General features: G+C 43.0%; 2 non-coding genes across 2 annotated transcripts; both read left to right on the top strand.

Annotated features, from left to right (window-relative positions):
- Window positions 1-2,464: 2,464 nt before the first annotated feature.
- LOC111727640 lies at window positions 2,465-2,572 on the top strand. Its single transcript, XR_002775138.1, has one exon. It is a non-coding gene; the product is annotated as a U6 spliceosomal RNA (small nuclear RNA).
- Window positions 2,573-15,293: 12,721 nt separating this feature from the next.
- LOC111727650 lies at window positions 15,294-15,442 on the top strand. The gene has a single exon (XR_002775146.1). It is a non-coding gene; the product is annotated as a U12 minor spliceosomal RNA (small nuclear RNA).
- Window positions 15,443-17,756: the final 2,314 nt, after the last annotated feature.

Raw genomic sequence — 17,756 nt, 5'->3', positions numbered from 1 at the left:
CCTGTGGTCCCAGCTACTTGGGAGGCGGAGGCAGGAGACTCGCTTGAGCCCAGGAGTTGGAGGTTGCTGTGAGCTGTAATGCCACGGCACTCCGCCCAGGGGGACAGCTTGAGGCTCTGTCTCAAAAAAAAAAAAAAGAAAAGAAAAAGAAACTAGAAAGAAACAAGAACAAGCTAAGTCCACAGTTAGTGCAAGAAAGGAAATAATTATGCAATCAATATAAGTGTTCATTTCACAGAGAAAATGTGGTGCATGTACACAATGGAATACCATTTAGCCAGAAAAAGAAAGGAAATCCTGTCTTTTGTGACAACATGGAGGAATCTAGAGGATATTACGTTGAAGTGAAATGAACCAGACACAGAAAGCCAAATACTACATGATCTTACTCATGTGTGGAAGCTAAAAAAGTTGATCTCATAGAAGTAGAAAATAGAAAGATGATTACTAGAGGCTGGTGTGATTGGGGTTAGGGGTTGGGATTTGGGGAGATGTGGGTCAAAGTATACAAAATTTTAATTAGAAAGAAATAAGTTCAAGAGATCTATTGTGCAATATGGTGACTGTCATTAACAGTACATTATATTCTTGAAAACTGCTAAGAGAATGAATACTGAGAAGTGTTCTCGCTACAAAACTGATAAGTATTTGAGATAATGTATATGCTAATTAGCTAGATTTAGTGATTTCACAATGCATATATACTTCAAAACATCATGTTGTACATGGTAAATATACACAACTTAATCTGTCAATTTACATATACACATACACACACAGATGGTTCTTGACTTATGATAGTTCAACTTGTGATTTTTTTTATTTTAAGATAATACAAAAGTAATAAGCATTCAGTAGAAACTGTACTTCAAACACCCATACAACCATTCTGTTTTTCACTTTTAGTACAGTCTTTAGTAAATTACATGAGATATTCAACACTCCATTTTAAATAATCTTCATGCTAGATGATTTTGCCTAACTGTAGGCTAATATAAGTGTTCTGAGCATGTTTAAGGTAGGCTAGGCTAAGGTATAATGATTTGTAGGTTAGATGCATTAAATGCATTTTGACATATTTTCAATTTATGATGAGTTTATTGGGACATAATCCCATCACGAGTCAAAGAGTGTGTGTGTGTGTGTCACATACATACACACACAAACATACACACTAGAAAAAACACAAACAAGCTAAGACCAAAGTTAGTAGAAGAAAGGAAATAGTTATGAAATCAACCTAAGTGTTCACTGATGGATGAACAGACAAAATGTGGCACATACACACAATGGAATACCATTCAGCCATAAAAAAAAGGAAATCCTGTCTTTCATGACAACATAGATGAATCTGGAGGATATTATGTTGAAGTAAAATAAACCACACATGCACACCTCTCACTACTTAATATTAGAAAGCCAAATAACCCAATTAAATAAACAGGTAAAAAACCTAAATACAAATTTTTCTAAAGAAAACATATGAATGGCCAAGAGGAATATAAAAAGATGCTCTAAATAATTAATCACTGGGGAAAGGCAAATCAAAACCATGATGCAGTATCACATCACACCTGGTATGATAGCCATAGTCAAAAACAGAATCAACAAGTATTGGTGACAAAGCAGAGAAATTGAAATGCTTGTGCATTTCTGGTAGGAAGGTAAAACAGTGAAGCCACTATAGCAAACAGGATTGAAGTTCTCCAAAAATTAAAAATAGGCTAGGGGTGGTGGCTCATGCCTGTAATCCTAGCACTCTGGGAGGTCGAGGTAGGAAGATACCTTGAGCTCTGGAGTTCAAGACCACCTTGAGCATGAGTGAGACCCTGTCTCTACTAAAAACAGAAAAACTCAGCAGGTGTTGGGTGAGTGCCTGTAGTCCACCTACTCAGGATGCTGGGGCAGGAGGATCATATGAACCCAGGAATTTGAGGTTGCCATGAGCTATGATAACAACATGGCACTCTAACCTGGAGCAATAGAGTGAGAGAGACTCCATCTCAAAAGAAAAAGAAAATTAAAACTTGAACTATCTGTTAATCCATTCATGGGTCGATAGGCATTTGGGCTTCTTCCATGACTCAGCAATTATGAATTGGGCTGCAATAAACATTCTGGTACAAATATCTTTGCTATGGCTCGACACCTGTAGCTGTAGTGGCTAAGGCGTCAGCCACATACACCTAAGGTGGCAAGTTCGAATCCAGCCCGGGCCCGCCAAACAACAATGATGGCTGCAACCAAAAATAGCTGGGTGTTGTGGCGGGCACCTGTGGTCCCAGCTACTTGGGAGGCCGAGGCAGGAGACTCACTTGAGCCCAAGAGTTGGAGGTTACTGTGAGCTGTGATGCCACAGCCCTCTACCCAGGGGAACAGCTTGAGGCTGGAGAGGGAAGAACAGAACAAAGGATGAGATCGTCTTATCCCTAGGCAGAGATCCTAAAAAAAAAAAAAGTATTCAGTGCTCACTTCAGCAGCACATATGCTAGAAATTGGAACAATACAGAGAAGATTAGCATGGCCCCTGTGCAAGGATGACACACAAATTCCTGAAGCGTTCCATATTTTAAAAAAAAAGTATTCGTTTTCATTCAATTCATGAGAATTATAGGCAGTTTCCAATGCATTCATACTTGACGTGCTATACCAAATGTCATCAAAGCTGGAAAGTACTTCAGACAATTCTGATGGAAAAGAAAAGAACTTCTAGCTCAGCTAGAAAAACGGTGAGCTCTGTGCCTCCAGCCTTCCCTTCCCACCACAGACAAATGAGAAGGGATCTACCTCTAGGTTCAAGGCCTCTAAATTTGGGCACCTCTAAAACCACCTCCTATTGCAAGTTTTTGGCTTCAGTTCTGAAATCAGATAGTGCTGGGTTCGAACCTCTGTTCTTCTGACTGTGAACAAATTATCCTGTCTTTCTTAGCCTCAAAAACACCTAAGAGGAGCTGTTGGGTAAGCACATAGTTGTACAGGTTTGGAACTGAGAGAACTAGGTGGAAGATACAAACTTAAGAGTCGGCTGTTATTGGAGGCAATTGAAACTATGACTTCAGTAAGATTGCCCAGAAAGAATACAGAATGGTTACAGAGCTTGGACTATCAGAAAATATTGTCCAAATCTTGGAAATGAGCAACGGAGATTACTGAGAGTTCTGGGCACTGTCTAGTGGACCCTCCAGGAATTATCTGATTCTATGGAGCTGTTTACCATTGATTATCCTCCTATTGCCTAAACTATTTTATAACTGTCTAGAGGTAGAAGTTAATTCGTAAAAACTTATGGTCATGCAGATGATTATTATCCATAACACTAAGAATAAATTTTGTCCCCATAAAGATACAATTGATTTTTGCCTTGTAAAAATGATGACCCCCAGCATTACATTTTATTGTTCTATGACATATTTACCACTTCGTATCCATTAGCAAATTCATTTGAGCATTCCTGAATATATGTACCTGTGTCTTCAAATTTTCCTTTGACCTGATTTTAACATCTTCCTGGTTTCTTCACTAGTTAATGAGTTCCTTAAAGTCTTCGATATGCTCCTTTTATATTGGCATGAGAGTCTTGATTTTACCTTTTTGGAAATTATATTTCAGCAGGACCAATCCCTTGATGAAGGTCAGCAGAATTGTCAGATCCTGGTCTTGCAGAGGAGATGAGGCAAGACTGGCATGGACCAGGGAAAGAAGCAGGAATGTTTGGGCACGTAAGTCAAGGTAAGATAAGTGTTTTTTTAAAAAGAGTAATCAAGTAAATCATAAAAGCATTTAAGTAATTTTCATCTTACTTGACCATATAACTGCATTCAACACATAGCCAGGTCACCCTGTTGCTCTGAATCACCAATTCCTCCCATGAGATAAGAGACAACCTTTTCTAAAGTACTCAAAGCACAGGATGTCTTGTTACATCCTCCTCCTGGACCAGGCAGCCTGCTCATCTGGTATTTACATAACCAAGGGAGCCTACTCCAGCAATCTTTGAAGAACAAGGAACAAGGAACATTTACTTCAAGGTGATTTTCTGTTCCCAACCTGACTGGGAATCAAATGACACTTTAAAAAGGGGGAAAAAACATCAGATTTAGCCTGTTGGCGCACCCCTGATGGTAGAGTATATACACTCTGCTGTGCTATCATCCTTAGAGGTTGTCCCCACTGCATTAACATCTTTAAAGACAATCAGTTGGTAAATTCAGTCGCTCTCTTTATTTCTAGCTCACAGATGGGAAAACTGAAAAGAATTACACAGTTATATCTAAAAATATGTAAATTACTCAGCCCCTCCAAACTTGCTCTTACTTCTTAAATGAGCTTGATATCTCGATGAGCAAATTTCTCTCTCTTTTCCCCATGATTTAACCTCCAGATAGATCTAAACATGTAGTAACAACCTTCTTCTGTCAATTCCCAATTCCTAGAACCTGTAGAACAGAAGCAGGATATGAAAAAAAATCATTGAAAGCCAACCAATAGTTTTTCAAAAGCAAACCTTCCAGATGTTCCCTAACCTTAAAAAAGCATAAGACAGAGGGAACAGCCTGAAGATATTCTCAATTTTTTTAAATCCCTATTTGTCCAGGTTAAAGGAAAATCCCCAACCACTAGCAGGCATCATTAGTTTTCTTTCGCTGAGCACTCAATGGATAGATCAGCCTCTTGAATTGGGTGCTCTACTGCACCACCTGCTACGATCTTTCCAGGCATATCCACAAATGACACTCGAGCTAACAAGCCTGAAGATTTTCTGCTCATCAGAAGGGCACTTTAAGAAATTACCCATTTGTCTAGAACTGAAGGTGGCTGTAGTTACCGGCATCCCAGATGGTCTCACTTCTCAGCATTACAGATTTCTATAAGAAGAATCTTAAAGTACAATAGAGCTCCCACCCCAGAATCCACCTTCTCACTTGCTTTCTGAAAGGAGGATGTCAAAGATGCCAAAGCATAGCCCAAATTCAGATGCTGTTTGTGAGTACAGGCTAGTAACACCATTGGTGAATTCCAGCAGATGCTACTAAACTTTATGAAATATCTGTGTAATTCTACCAAGACACCTCTAGATGGCAGGTTTAAACCTCCTAATGGAGTCTTCAAAGCTTCCAGTCTTTGCCTGCCTGCAGGGTGAGGGACCCTGAAATGGCAAGCTGTGGGCAGAGGCGTCTTTTCACTTTTTAATATTCCCAAGCACAGCTTGAGGAGATCTCACATCTCTTTAGGAAACTGATTTGTTTTGGCATTTGGTTAAGAAAAAGAATTCCCTAATCATTTGGCAGGTGAGGTGCTTTTAAATTTTAGCTCCTGCCTTCACAGAAAAAAAATGTCTGCCTGAAAAATTCACGGCAGGGGGACGCCGGTATGTGCAGAGTATTCACTGCCTTGTTAACAACAGAGCAGCATTGTTTTCCAGAAGTTTCAGAGAATAAAGAATTTTCCCACTGACAAAATAAATGTTGATAATACATTACTGACTCATGCATACAGAAGTCAGAGGGGGGAAATCATATTAATAGTAACTTGCAAATACTGTTTCAAGTTTCAACTACACTTACAGTGTTCGCCATCAATCCACTTTTTCTTTCTTATGTCTAATGACTTAGTCAGCTACTAAAAGACTCAAGAAAACAAAGCAAGAATCTGTTTTAAAGTGTCCAGTCACATCTTCAAAAAGCAGAAAACAGGAAATTACTTGCAACTTATTTAGAAAGAACTGTGCTATTGTATCCATGGGGAATTTATCAGCTGAGAAGGGGGCTGATGAGGAGGGGAGGTAGGAAACAAATGAGGCCAGGGACCCACAATGGGGAGAGAGATTATACAAACAGAAATAATCTAGATTCTCTTGAACCAAATGAGGAAGTAATTTGACTGCACCAGGATTAAGCAGATTTCAAAGCAATACGAATCAGGTAAAGGCAACAGAGAGAGGTAACAGGGGACATTTTAGACTCGCAATAAAGATATAATTTCCTTGGGGTCTTGAAAATCACAGTAGCTTCCAGAAGGCAGTTAGCACTGCAGACTTGGAGATTACTTCAGCCCATCCTGCTCATAAACACACACTCATGGGTCCAACCCACAAGAGCCAGTAATTAGATTCTACAACTCCCTGTGCCCAGCAGGCCTGCATGGTGACCATTAACCTCTACCTCAGAGGTGGGAGAAGTGATCCGAGAATGCTGTCTGCACAGGTCAGGGCTCATAAAGGCAGCAGCAATTAACCTCCCTCAAAGTGTGTGTCTGCTTGGGAGGGCTGGGGGAGTGCGTTTGGCACATTAAAAACCATTTATAAACAGGTTAGAAGAGCTCAGAGGAGGAAGGACCTTGTAATGAGTGATGGTTATTAATGACCATTATTATCCTTGTCCTGACCCAAGAACTATTTCTTAGAATATTTACTTAGTATGCAGAACTGGAGCCCAAACATAAGGGGCTCTGAAACTCTGCTATTAATCCATCAATTTTATAGAGAGAGGAAATAGCTCCATAAAGTGACATTCTCTCCCTAAAAATTAATATATACAAATGAAAATTTTAAAGCCTCTGTGTTCCACCAGAAGAGAAATGGATTGATTCTCTGTGTGGTGAGTCACATAATGGAGGGCATTAGGGCAGGTTTGACATGAATAAGGTATTGATTTTCCCTTGTTACTTGATTTGACTTTATTCCTTTTGGATTGCCAGAGGCCTCAGTACCAAAGCCCACTGTGGTCTGGAAGGCAGTTAGGAGCTGTATTTTCCAGTCCTTTATTTTTCATTAAAGTTTTGCACTAATAATATCTAAGTGCAAATGAGAATTCCATGCAAGCCCACAAGTACACCTGGCCCTTTTCAGACTTAATAAAGAGAATGAACAGGTTATTTCAGAGATCCTGAGGAAAGGGCCAGGTCATTCTCAGGGTAATTTATGCTGTAATATTCGATGGAGTTTGCTTTGTGTTTTTACTTGTTAAAATTTAATAATTCATTAATCTAGTTGAGTTAATATTTTATATAACACAAAAGGATTTTAAGAAAAAGAAGGAACACACCTGCCTCTTTCTCCCAACCCACATTTCCCTTGTTGATAGCTCTGTTAATGTAGATCTGTGCCTAGGATTTTCTGTGCTTTTGCATCCATATACACATATGTAATTTTGTTTTCACCAAAATGGGATTATACCATTCATGTTATTGCAGAACGTGGCAATCTTTCCGTGTCAGGACAAAAAGAGCTCCCTTGCACTTTTTAACAGCTGCATGGCATTCCATAATATGGCTACTCTTGTACTTATTTAATTATTCTTCCCCTGATGGGATTCCAGAATGTTTCCAGTTTCCAGTTACTACAGTGACAACTCAGGCTACATACCCTATAGCCTCGCAGAGAGTCCCTTAACATATGGGTATCCAGAGGAGAAGCAAAGTCATGATGAGAAAGGTTTGGGGTGGCAAAGAAATGATCTGAGACTACTACCACCCTGCCCTGGTAGTCCCCGGCCCCAGAGAGGCTCAGGACAACATCTGAAAGGTCCTTCTACCCCGAATATCCCCTCCCCACCCCCCGTTATCATTCAGGACTGGTCCGGATGAGGCTGAGAATGAGCTGAAAGACTTGGTGATGGTTCACAGTTAAGATGAGGGTGTTGAACTGGGTAAACTGATTGGACCCAGTGGAGGGTATGTGAAGAGTGGACACTGCAACAATAGACGTGGAATGTTTAGAGCCAACACAACAAAGAGAAACAGAGACATGGCAGCAAATCCAAAGAGGACAGACATCTGTGCCTAGAACCACAGCCTGGAGAAAAGGACAGAAGGGGAGAGAGGAGAGCAAGTCTGAACTGCCTGTGTTTATGCAAAAGGAACTGAGTTCAACTGAAGAATCCCAAATTTGCTTTGAATTGGCAAGTTCAAGCTTATCATCATGGATGAAAAAGAAGAAGTGTTGTATTAGCTTGCAAAGGCTGCCATAACAAAGTACTACAGACTGAGTGACTAAAACAATAGAAATTTATTGTCTCAGCATTCTGGAGACTAGGATCCAGAGATCAAGGCATCAACAGTGTTGGTTCCTTCTGAGTACAAAGAGGGAGAGTCTATTCCATGCCTCTCCAGCTAGCATCTGATGGTTCAATGGCAATCTTTGGAATTTTTGGCTTGTAGAAGCGTCACCTTGGTCCCTACCTTCATCACCACCTGACGTTCTCCCTGTGTGCAGGTCTGTGCCCAAATTTCTCCTTTTTGTAAGGACATGAGTCATATCAAAGTAGGGCCCACCAAAATTATCTCATTTTAGCTTAATTACTTCCAAAAAGACTCTGTCTCTAGATAAGATCATATTCTGAAGTACTGGAGTTTGGGATTCAACATACCTTTTTGAGAAACACAATTTAGCCCATAGCAACTGTTAAGTTCAGTTAAAGAAAAATAAAGTTCTGCTTTTACATACCTAAATTATGTAGACTGAAATTTATATTCCCCCAAACTATTTCATCTGCATCAAGTAGTAAGAAAACTAATTGAGAGATCTGCCCTTGAAGATGCTGGAACTATAGTCTGAAAAATGCTTTTCGTATAATGTTGTCTCTAAGTTTAGCAGAATTTCAAAACGGCCCCTTGAAATCCACTGCCTCACCTCTGCAGAGGTGAAAGACCTCTCTAGGCACCAGGAAAAGACCCCTGGCCACCAAATCTGTTGGAGAAGAGGCCCTGGGAAGCAGCCGGGTAAGTTACCGTGCAGTGGGCCCTACAGTGCAAAGTCTCAGAGGAGATGCCCAAGACCAGCCAAGGGGGTGCTCAGGGACCTATATGGAGGTAGGATAGATTCTTGAGAGCAAGGAGCAGGACAGGAGCCAGGAAGCTCAGGTAACCAATCTGACACACAGCCTGCCTAGGACCCATCACCTACTCATGATTCACCTTCCTCTTCAGCCAAGGAACAACCAGAGTGGCCCCAAGAGACAAAGCAAACAGACAAGGTTCATCCCATGCTCAGAGAGGAAGAAACTTGTGAGAAGCGAATTTGCTGTCAGCTAGAAACTATCTGAAATGAGGTTAGCAGGTCAGCAGCAGGAGGCATTTTGTGATGCTTCGGAAGGACCGTCGCACCCCCACTCTTCCCTGACAGTTTCTGTAAGACCTCACCTAGTTATGGAGTTGGTTACAAAGCTTAGTTCAAGGCTGTTATTTGCTTCATGTATATTAGAGGTCGACAGCTCCTTGGAGGGTGAGTTAGAGGGGTTGGCAGAGCTACCAGTGAGTGGTGGAACTATTGGTGATGGCTTCGGTATGTTCTACTAGAGAGTAGACCTTACAAAATCTTGTGTGGCAAAAGAAGCAAAAACTACAGAGACAAACCCCAGGGAGCTGGAGCGTGTCTCCCGTTTAACTGCTAGTTTGAGTTTTACTCTATAAAACAAAAATTGCCTAGCATGCGCACTGGAGGCCTGAAGAGCTGGAGTGGCAGCCTCAGACTGTTTGATACAACATGATAAATGACACCCCAGCACCTTCACTCCAACTGGGATGGGCACAGAGTGAGTCCCCCAGGGTACTGGCTCCAGTTGCCCGAGTGGTGCCTTCCTTTAGAACACCCTTACTGGCTGCTGTGCTTTCCTGTCTCACTTCCTCTTTCCTGGACTGGTGTTCTTTGGCATCATATCCAAAATGAACTACTGGCTCTCCGGTCCTGGTCTCATGGAGCACCAGTCTGAACAGACACTTACCATTTCACCTAGGTGTAGACCCAGGACTGAACGTAGATTTGCTAAGAAACCTGATCCACATTCGGCGCTGCTGGGCTAGGAGGAAACTCCACCAAGCGGAGACGACGTGGAGATGGGCATGGGGAGGACGGCAGGCGAAGGGGCAGAGATACGTGGGCTTCACTGAGACAGAGAGGATGGGGGTAGAAGAGCTATTTTCTCCCCCTGTCCCTGCATCAGATCTTAAAATAAGCACATGTGCCTTCTTGATATACTGCGGAGAAAGACCCTTCCCACCTGCCATCTCCTCCACTCCCTCTGTGTCCCATCTGCTGATACAGGGAAGAATCCTGAGTGTGTGGCTCCCTCTGGGATCTGGTCTTCCCACACCTGCAGGTGGTTTCTTCCACACGCCAGGCTTTTCCCTGCACAAAGTCTACCTTTTAGCCCTGTGGAATCTATCTGTCCTGCCTGGGATAAGGTCTTAAGTTCAGTTCAGATGGGAAGGATGGGGAAGTCCATGTCGCCCTGGAGTCTGAGCCACGTTCTCCCGAGGATGGAATATGGTAAATGCTCTGAGCACTTTTGGACTCCTATGCCTAGTCTTCAACTGGTTCAGAATTCGGAGGGCAGATGGTCCCATTAATTGGCAATTTCAAACAACAACTGTCACCAAATTTGCTACTTCTGTGATGGAACCAAGGGAAGAGGGGAATGCTTTCACTTCACTGGCAGGAGTGTTTCACTGCTTCATTCTGTGGACAAAAGTTCAGATGGCTGACGCAGGGACAAATTGGCAGCAGCGGGTAGCAGGAATCATGCCGCCCAGCTCCAGCTGCAAACATCTGGCTTCTTGTTGACTCATTTAATGAAGATAAGTTCTCCTCTCCTCCTGAACCAGCTGCTCTGCAGAGCAGACCTCCCTGCTGTGTGGTGTGGGGAGAGAGCTACTTGCATGTCCTTTGCCAAGTCATTTCACCTCTCAGGTCCAGAGAGAGCCTCCCTCTTTCCTCCTACCTTCTTCTTCCCCAGATCCACATTGCTACATCCCCCATGGGAAAAAATGTGTTTTTCTCTGCCAAGTCTTTGCCTTCCAATTGATTCTGTATTACGTCCAGACCCCAAGTGTCTCACACCCAAACTCATCTCCATTGACACAGGTAATCCTAAGCCCCTTTTAGCTTCAGGACTATATGGTGCTGTGTTTCTAGAATACTCTGTGCATTAAACATCCCAGCCCTACAATTCCCCCAGGCTGAGAATCACTGCCCCACTCTACCTGAAACCTGTATACTGTATGTTATCCTCTAAATATCTGCAGAGGTGAGACCCCCCCCCCCGCCAAGGCTTCAGGGAAGATGCCACTGGCCACCAAGTCCATAAGAGAAGAGGCCCCTGGAGCCAGCAGGGTAAGTTACCTTGTGGTGGGTCCTGCACTGCAAAAGACAGGGAGCCCCATGCTGCAGCACCCAAGGATGGGCCAGAGAGGCAGAGGTAGGTAAAGAGGTCAGGTCCATCCTCCCCAGGAGGACCTTGCTGCCCTGCTTATTAGAAACTCATGCCTATGAGAAAGATGTGGGATGGGGAGAAAAAATGTTCATCATGGTGTGAGCATAAGAAAGAACTATTTCTAAGACCCAGGCATTGGCCTGTTTAAACTGAGTGGTGTTGATTGGGGTTAACACCAAAGAAATTCAGTCATGGGGGGTTCACTGTGATAGGATTTAACTAGAAGGATGTTCTCCTTCCTCCTAGAAATTCGTCTTCTCCAAAACCTGACATTCCAGGAAGGTCACCAGGCTTCCTACTCAGCCAGAGGAAGCGGGGTGGGGGGGCAAACCCCAGCAATTCTGAGCTGGGAGAAAGGAAACTGACCAACTTCCATTCCTCTGTGAAATAAGCACAATTCAAATTCAAACAGCAGATGTTTGACCTCCAAGGTAAACATCAGAAGCGTTGCTTGTGATCTCCAACCCAGATGTCCTCCACAGTGCGATGAAAATCCCCGGCCTGGGGTCTTCCTGCATCTGCCACCCTCACCACTGGGTTGGACGGACGTGGAGGCCTGGTATGAGTCTGAGAATACCGTTCTCTGCCTCAAGTGAGTTACTCAGATTCAAATCTAGGAAGATGAGATCCCTGGACTAGGAGTTAGGAACCCTGGTTTGGGTCCGAGTTCAGCACCAAAAAGGAAGAAATCAAGAAGAAATCTTTCACCTTTCCTAAATCCCACTTCCCTACTTCAGAAACTAGGTAGGTAAACTAGGACATCTCCAAGGTTCCTTCCAACTCCTAAAATATCACCACTTTTCTTCATTTTAAAGATACACAATGATTTAATTTCTTGCATAAGCCCTGTTCAGGAAGGGGATGAGAATGGCAGATAGTAAGAAAGGCACCTTTTTCAAGGCACCATTAAAAAAGTCATTTCTATTTCAAGACTTCCATTCTGTCTTCTTGGAAAGCCTGAAAGAAATTCCTTCTTTTATTCGGTTGCCAACCTTTCTATTGAGGCTTTCATTTCCCTTTTTAAAAAAGAAATAAAAAGTCAGGCTTTGGACACTTAGGAATGAAAGCTGACTTCAGGTGCGCCTCCAGAAGAATGTGAATTACAGCTGCACCTCAGTGTCTTGGCTGAGATTGAAAGAATTTCAGGAGAACACTTTAAGGCAGCTGATGAAACTAAAAATGTCTAGTGGAGGCTGGAAGAAGTGGCAGAAAGAATTAATAATTAAATACTGCAGTGCATTTAGTGAGTCTCTATTCTGCAAAAATGTTTTCTCCCAAGTAGTATTTCATCCTCATATTAGCTTTTTGAGTAAGAAGAATAGATAGTTCTTTTTAACTGACAGAGTGAATTACATCCAGAAGGGTAAGTGACTGGCCTTAATTTCCATATCTAAATCACAGAGTCGGTTTAAGCTGCCTGTGGGGCAGTGGCTCTAGCGACCTCTGAGGTCTCTTCTAACTTGGGAACTCTCCAGAGCCCAGGTTTCCAGCCTCTCACCTGAGTGCCTAGTCTCTGGCTAAGCATCTACAGAAGACAAGGATTATCTTCATCCATCAGCTTCCCTCAGATCAGCAATTCAAGAAGGACCAGGACAGGGGAAGATGGGAGGGCCTGTAGGCAAATTAGGCATTGTAACTCTAAGCAGGAAAATAATCTAGGGCTACTTTTGTAGGAATCAAGGAGAATCGCATTTCCCTTGGCTCAAGCCCCTACCTCTCCCCTGGGAGAACATTCTCTCCTGGGCCACCAGAGGACTCTACTTGTTGGGACTAGGTAGATAAACTAGAACATCTCTAAGGCTCCTTCCATCTCCTAACATATCACCACTTTTATTCGTTTTAAAGAAACACAATGTATCTTTTAAGTGAAGAGCAACGTTTCAGAAAGAAACATAAAGAAATTCAACTGTGGCTTGGCGCCTATAGCTCAACCGGCTAAGGCGCCAGCCACGTACACCTAAGGTGGCAGGTTCAAATCCCCAGCCTGGACCCGCCAAACAACAATGATGGCTGCAACCAAAAAATAGCCGGGCGTTGTGGCGGGCGCCTGTGGTCCCAGCTACTTGGGAGGCGGAGGCAGGAGACTCGCTTGAGCCCAGGAGTTGGAGGTTGCTGTGAGCTGTAATGCCACGGCACTCTACCCAGGGGGACAGCTTGAGGCTCTGTCTCAAAAAAAAAAAAAAAAAGAAATTCAACTGTTTAGGACCCTTAAATTAGGACAAAGCCAAACTCAGTATACTGAATTATTTTATTTTGGGTTCTTAGCACCAGTTTCAGAACCAAAGATCAATTCACAATTGCAAAGATGTGGAAACAACCCAAGTGCCCATCAATCATCAATACATGGGTGGATTAATAAAACGTAGTATATGCATACCAGGGAGTACTACTCAGCTATAAAAAAGGTTATCTAATATCTTTTCTAACAACCTAGAAACCATTCTTCTAAGTGAACCATCTCAAGAATGGAAAAACACACACCATATGTACTAAGTACTAAATTAGAAGCAGTTGATCAACTCTTCTGTGCACATATGGAAGTAAAACTAAATGGAAATCAAGTAGGAGGGAAGGGGAGGAGGGGTTGGGTAAAGTTACACCTCACTGGCACACTGTCTGGATGAAGGACACACTTGTAACCTAACTTAAAATGTATAAAAAGTAAATTATGTAACCAAAACATGTGCACCCCTGGAATACTCTGAAAATATATATGTATGCATACAACCCATGCCTTTGATAGGCAATATTTCCAGATAGGCATCATCCTTGTGGTTCTTGAGGCAAAGTATTGGCAAGGCTGTATCCAGAGGTAGGGTGAATAGAAGGGAGGGAAGTAGAAGCAGGCACCCAGCTGTTCCCGGACAATACCTCTGCCTTGCTGTGCTCAGTGGGCTGGGAAGTCCATTTCCCTGCCACTTCTCACTTCTGTTTTCCCAGTGTCTGTATAATGTCTGTTTCATGGTTTGCACATTCTATAGAATGGATGGCCAATGACTTGTACAGTGGAAAATACACTTTCTGGGTGTTTTCAAATGGACTACTACAGTTGTCTCTTACCTCAGTTCCCATGTCAATACTTTGTTTGCTACCATCCAGCAACCACTCTGGACTTATTGGTAAGGCATTTGCATGTCACAGAGTGGGAAATAAATCCAACAAAAATTTAGGGGCCTTCTACACCCATACATTTTCTAGGGGTTTAGTGGCCTGGAGCCTGTTAAGATCCCCTTTGTAAGGGGGATTAATAGGCTTTAAACCAACTTTAAACCACTTGTCATCACCCAATTGGCTCAAGAATAAAGTAGGCGTGGGGACAGGGATAGAGGCTGTACATGAGCTCAGCAACATGGTGTCCTACTCCTCAAAGCCAGCCTGGCTGTGGCTATCAGAGTCCCCAGGCTGCCAGCTACCTAGAGACAGGTTGATTACATTGGACTGCCTCCCTCATGGAAAGGGCAACAGTTTATCTTTAATAAAATGAATACTTACTCTGAATATGGATTTGCCTCCTCTGGATGCAATGTGTCTGGTAAAACCATCATCTGTGGACTCACAGAATACCTTATTCACAATCACTGAGTTCCACACAGTATTGCTTAAGGAATTCACTTCATAGCCAAAGAAATGTGGCAGTGGGCCCATATTCATGGAATTCACTGGTCTTACCATATTCCCATCATCCTAAAGTAGCTTGATAGAAAGGTGGAATGGCCTTTTGAAGTCACAGTTATAACACTAGCTAAGTGAGACTATTCTATAAGGCTCCAGCAAGTCTCTCCAGACATGTGTTCTGGATCAGCGTCCAGTGCGTTTCTCCCATAACCAGGATTCATTTGTTTGGGAATCCAGAGGTACAAATGGGAGTGGCACCTCTTACTATTACCTCTAGTGACCCAGTAACAAAAAATTTGCTTCCTTTTCCTACAATAGCATGTTCTTCTGGATTAGAGGTCTTAGTTCCAGACAGGAATGCTTCTACTGGGAGATACAACAATGATTCCATTGAACTGAAAGTTAAGACTGCCACCCAGCCACTTTGGACTCCTCATGCCCCTGAGTCAATAGGCTAAGAAGGCTGTTACAATACCTTAAATTTATGAGTAGGGAAAATAACAATTTGGGATGACGCCCAAATTCTCACTGCTTATGTGAGACAAATTTTTGAGCTGGTAAAGGTTGTCCAAAGGTGACCCATCTACTTTGTGGAATGCCTGGGTATCATGATCTGCCCGACCCTTTTTAAAAAAAAAAAAAAAATAAGGCTGTTACAGCACTGACTAGAGAGATTGATGTGAACTACACAGGAGAAACTGGACTACTACTTCCCAGTGGAGGTAAGAAAGGTGTGTCTGGAATAAAGGCGATCCCTTTCGGTGTCTCTTACTATTACCATGCTCTGTGCTTAAAGTCAGTGGAAAACTTCAACCACCCAATCCAGACAGGACTATGAATGGCTTAGACCCGTCAAAATGGTAACACCACCAGGTTAAGAACTGTGACCAGCTGAGGTGCTTGCTGAAAACAAAGGAAATACAGAACAGGTAGTAGAGGAAGGTAGTTATAAGTACCTGACCAGTTAAAGAAACAAGGACTATAATTGCTGTATTTTCTTCCTACTTTATTAAGTGTGCAAGGCGGGTAGATGACCTAAGCTCATGAGTTGGAGACCACCCTGAACTAGAGCAAGACTCTGTCTCAAAAAAATGGCCGGGTGTTGTGGCAGGTGCCATAGTGTCAGCTATTTGGGAAGCTGAGGCAAGAGAATCACTTGGGTCTAAGAGTCTGAAGTTGCTGTGAGCTGTGACACCATAGCACTCTACCAGAGGTGACAAAGTGAGACTCTGTCTCAAAAAAAGAAAAGAGTACACTTGTGTATAAACAAATACTTTAAGCAAATACTTTTTCTTTCCTCTCTTGTTTTTTTATCGTGTAACATAAGATTTGTTGACTTTATATCAACAAGTATAAGTATTGTTAATTTTACATCAAGTATTTAAGTTATGGGATATCAGGAGAAGAGTAAATTATCACTCAAGAACTTCACCGCCTCTTCTGGGGATGGGATTAGTATGTTTTTGGCTATACAATGGGTAGCTGTATCATGTTAGGTGGAATTATAACCTTGTTGTTGTCTTTACTTAGATATTAAGTATCATTTAAGGAGATGCATATGTGTGCCATGGTGACAGGGTAGACTTGTGATGGTTAATTTTAGGTGTCACTTGACTGGATTAAGGGACACCTGGATGGCTGGAGAAGCATTGTTTCTGGGTGTGTCTGTGAGGGTGTTTCCACAGGAGATTGACGGTGAATCAGTGGACTGGCAGAGGATGATCTGCTCGCAATGTGGGCGGGCACCATCCAACCAGCCAGGGCCCAAGCTGAAACAAATGTGCCTAAAAAGGGGGACTGGTTCACTGATGTTTCTCTCCCTTTCAGAGCAGGATGCAGTCTCTCCTCTTGCCTTTGGACATCCAACTCCAGGTTCTTCAGCTTTTGGACTCTGGAACTTGCACCAGCCGCCCCCAGCAGTTCTCAGCCTGACTAGGGGCTACACTGTCGGCTTCCCTGGTTTGAACATGAACTGAGCTTTTCTGGTCCTCCAGCTCACAGACGGTCTCTCTACTTTTATGATTATGTGAGCCAGTTCCTCCTTCCATATATCCTGCTGGTTCTGTCTCTCTGGAGAACCCCGACTAACACACATCTCTGCATACACACATACACGGATTTTGCTCCCATCCAAATTACACAAATCTGTTGATTACGCTGGATTGCTTCCATCCTGGGAGGGGCAGCCTTTTGTCTTTATTGGGATAGACACTTACTCTGGACAGGGATTTGCTTTCCCCTGGAGACATTAAGTGAGTCAAATGTTGACCCAGTTGGATAGTGGCATAACCCAGATCTTCAAGCATTAATTCAGTGTCTTTTTCTATTATACTATACAATCCATCTCTTCTAAAAACCCACAATGGCTTCCTGCAGCGTATCACAGCAAATTTAGATATTTCTGTTCAGTCTTTCTACCCTCCTATCCCTCCATTTTAGTATTGGCAAAAGATTCCCTTTGCTAGCCAAGTATACCTGCTGGCTATCTCCTCACTCTCTCCTTTTATGGCCAGGTATAAAAATGTCCCCCTTTCCTCTTGCTACAAATTCATGTCTCTTTTCCTTCCTTGAAAACCCAGGTCAGACCTCACCTCCTCCAGGAAGTCCACCCAAACCGGCACCACTTCCCTCGTCCCACTCTGGCCACCCCCCCCCCCAGCCCTTCAGGAGGGCCTATATTCTTGTCACATGGTGCCGGGTTTACACTGGCTGGCGCCAGTTGAGTGGTAAATACATGAAGACGTGGGCTCTCCCAATTCCTTCTCTAGGCCATCTCTCAAATGTGTCCTTCTTCCCTGGTCCCACTGTCACAGGCTCTCACTCTTCCTCCCATGGACTATCAAAATAATCTCCTGTGAGCATCTCTCCTTCCCATCCTCCCTCCATTCTGCTCCACACTGCCCCCTGAGTGACTTTTCTGAAAGAAATCTCATG

This window comes from Otolemur garnettii, unplaced genomic scaffold (genome assembly GCF_000181295.1).
Source record: "Otolemur garnettii isolate 467f Iridium unplaced genomic scaffold, OtoGar3 scaffold00115, whole genome shotgun sequence".
Lineage (NCBI taxonomy): Eukaryota > Metazoa > Chordata > Mammalia > Primates > Galagidae > Otolemur > Otolemur garnettii.
This window is presented reverse-complemented; position numbering and strand designations above follow the sequence as displayed.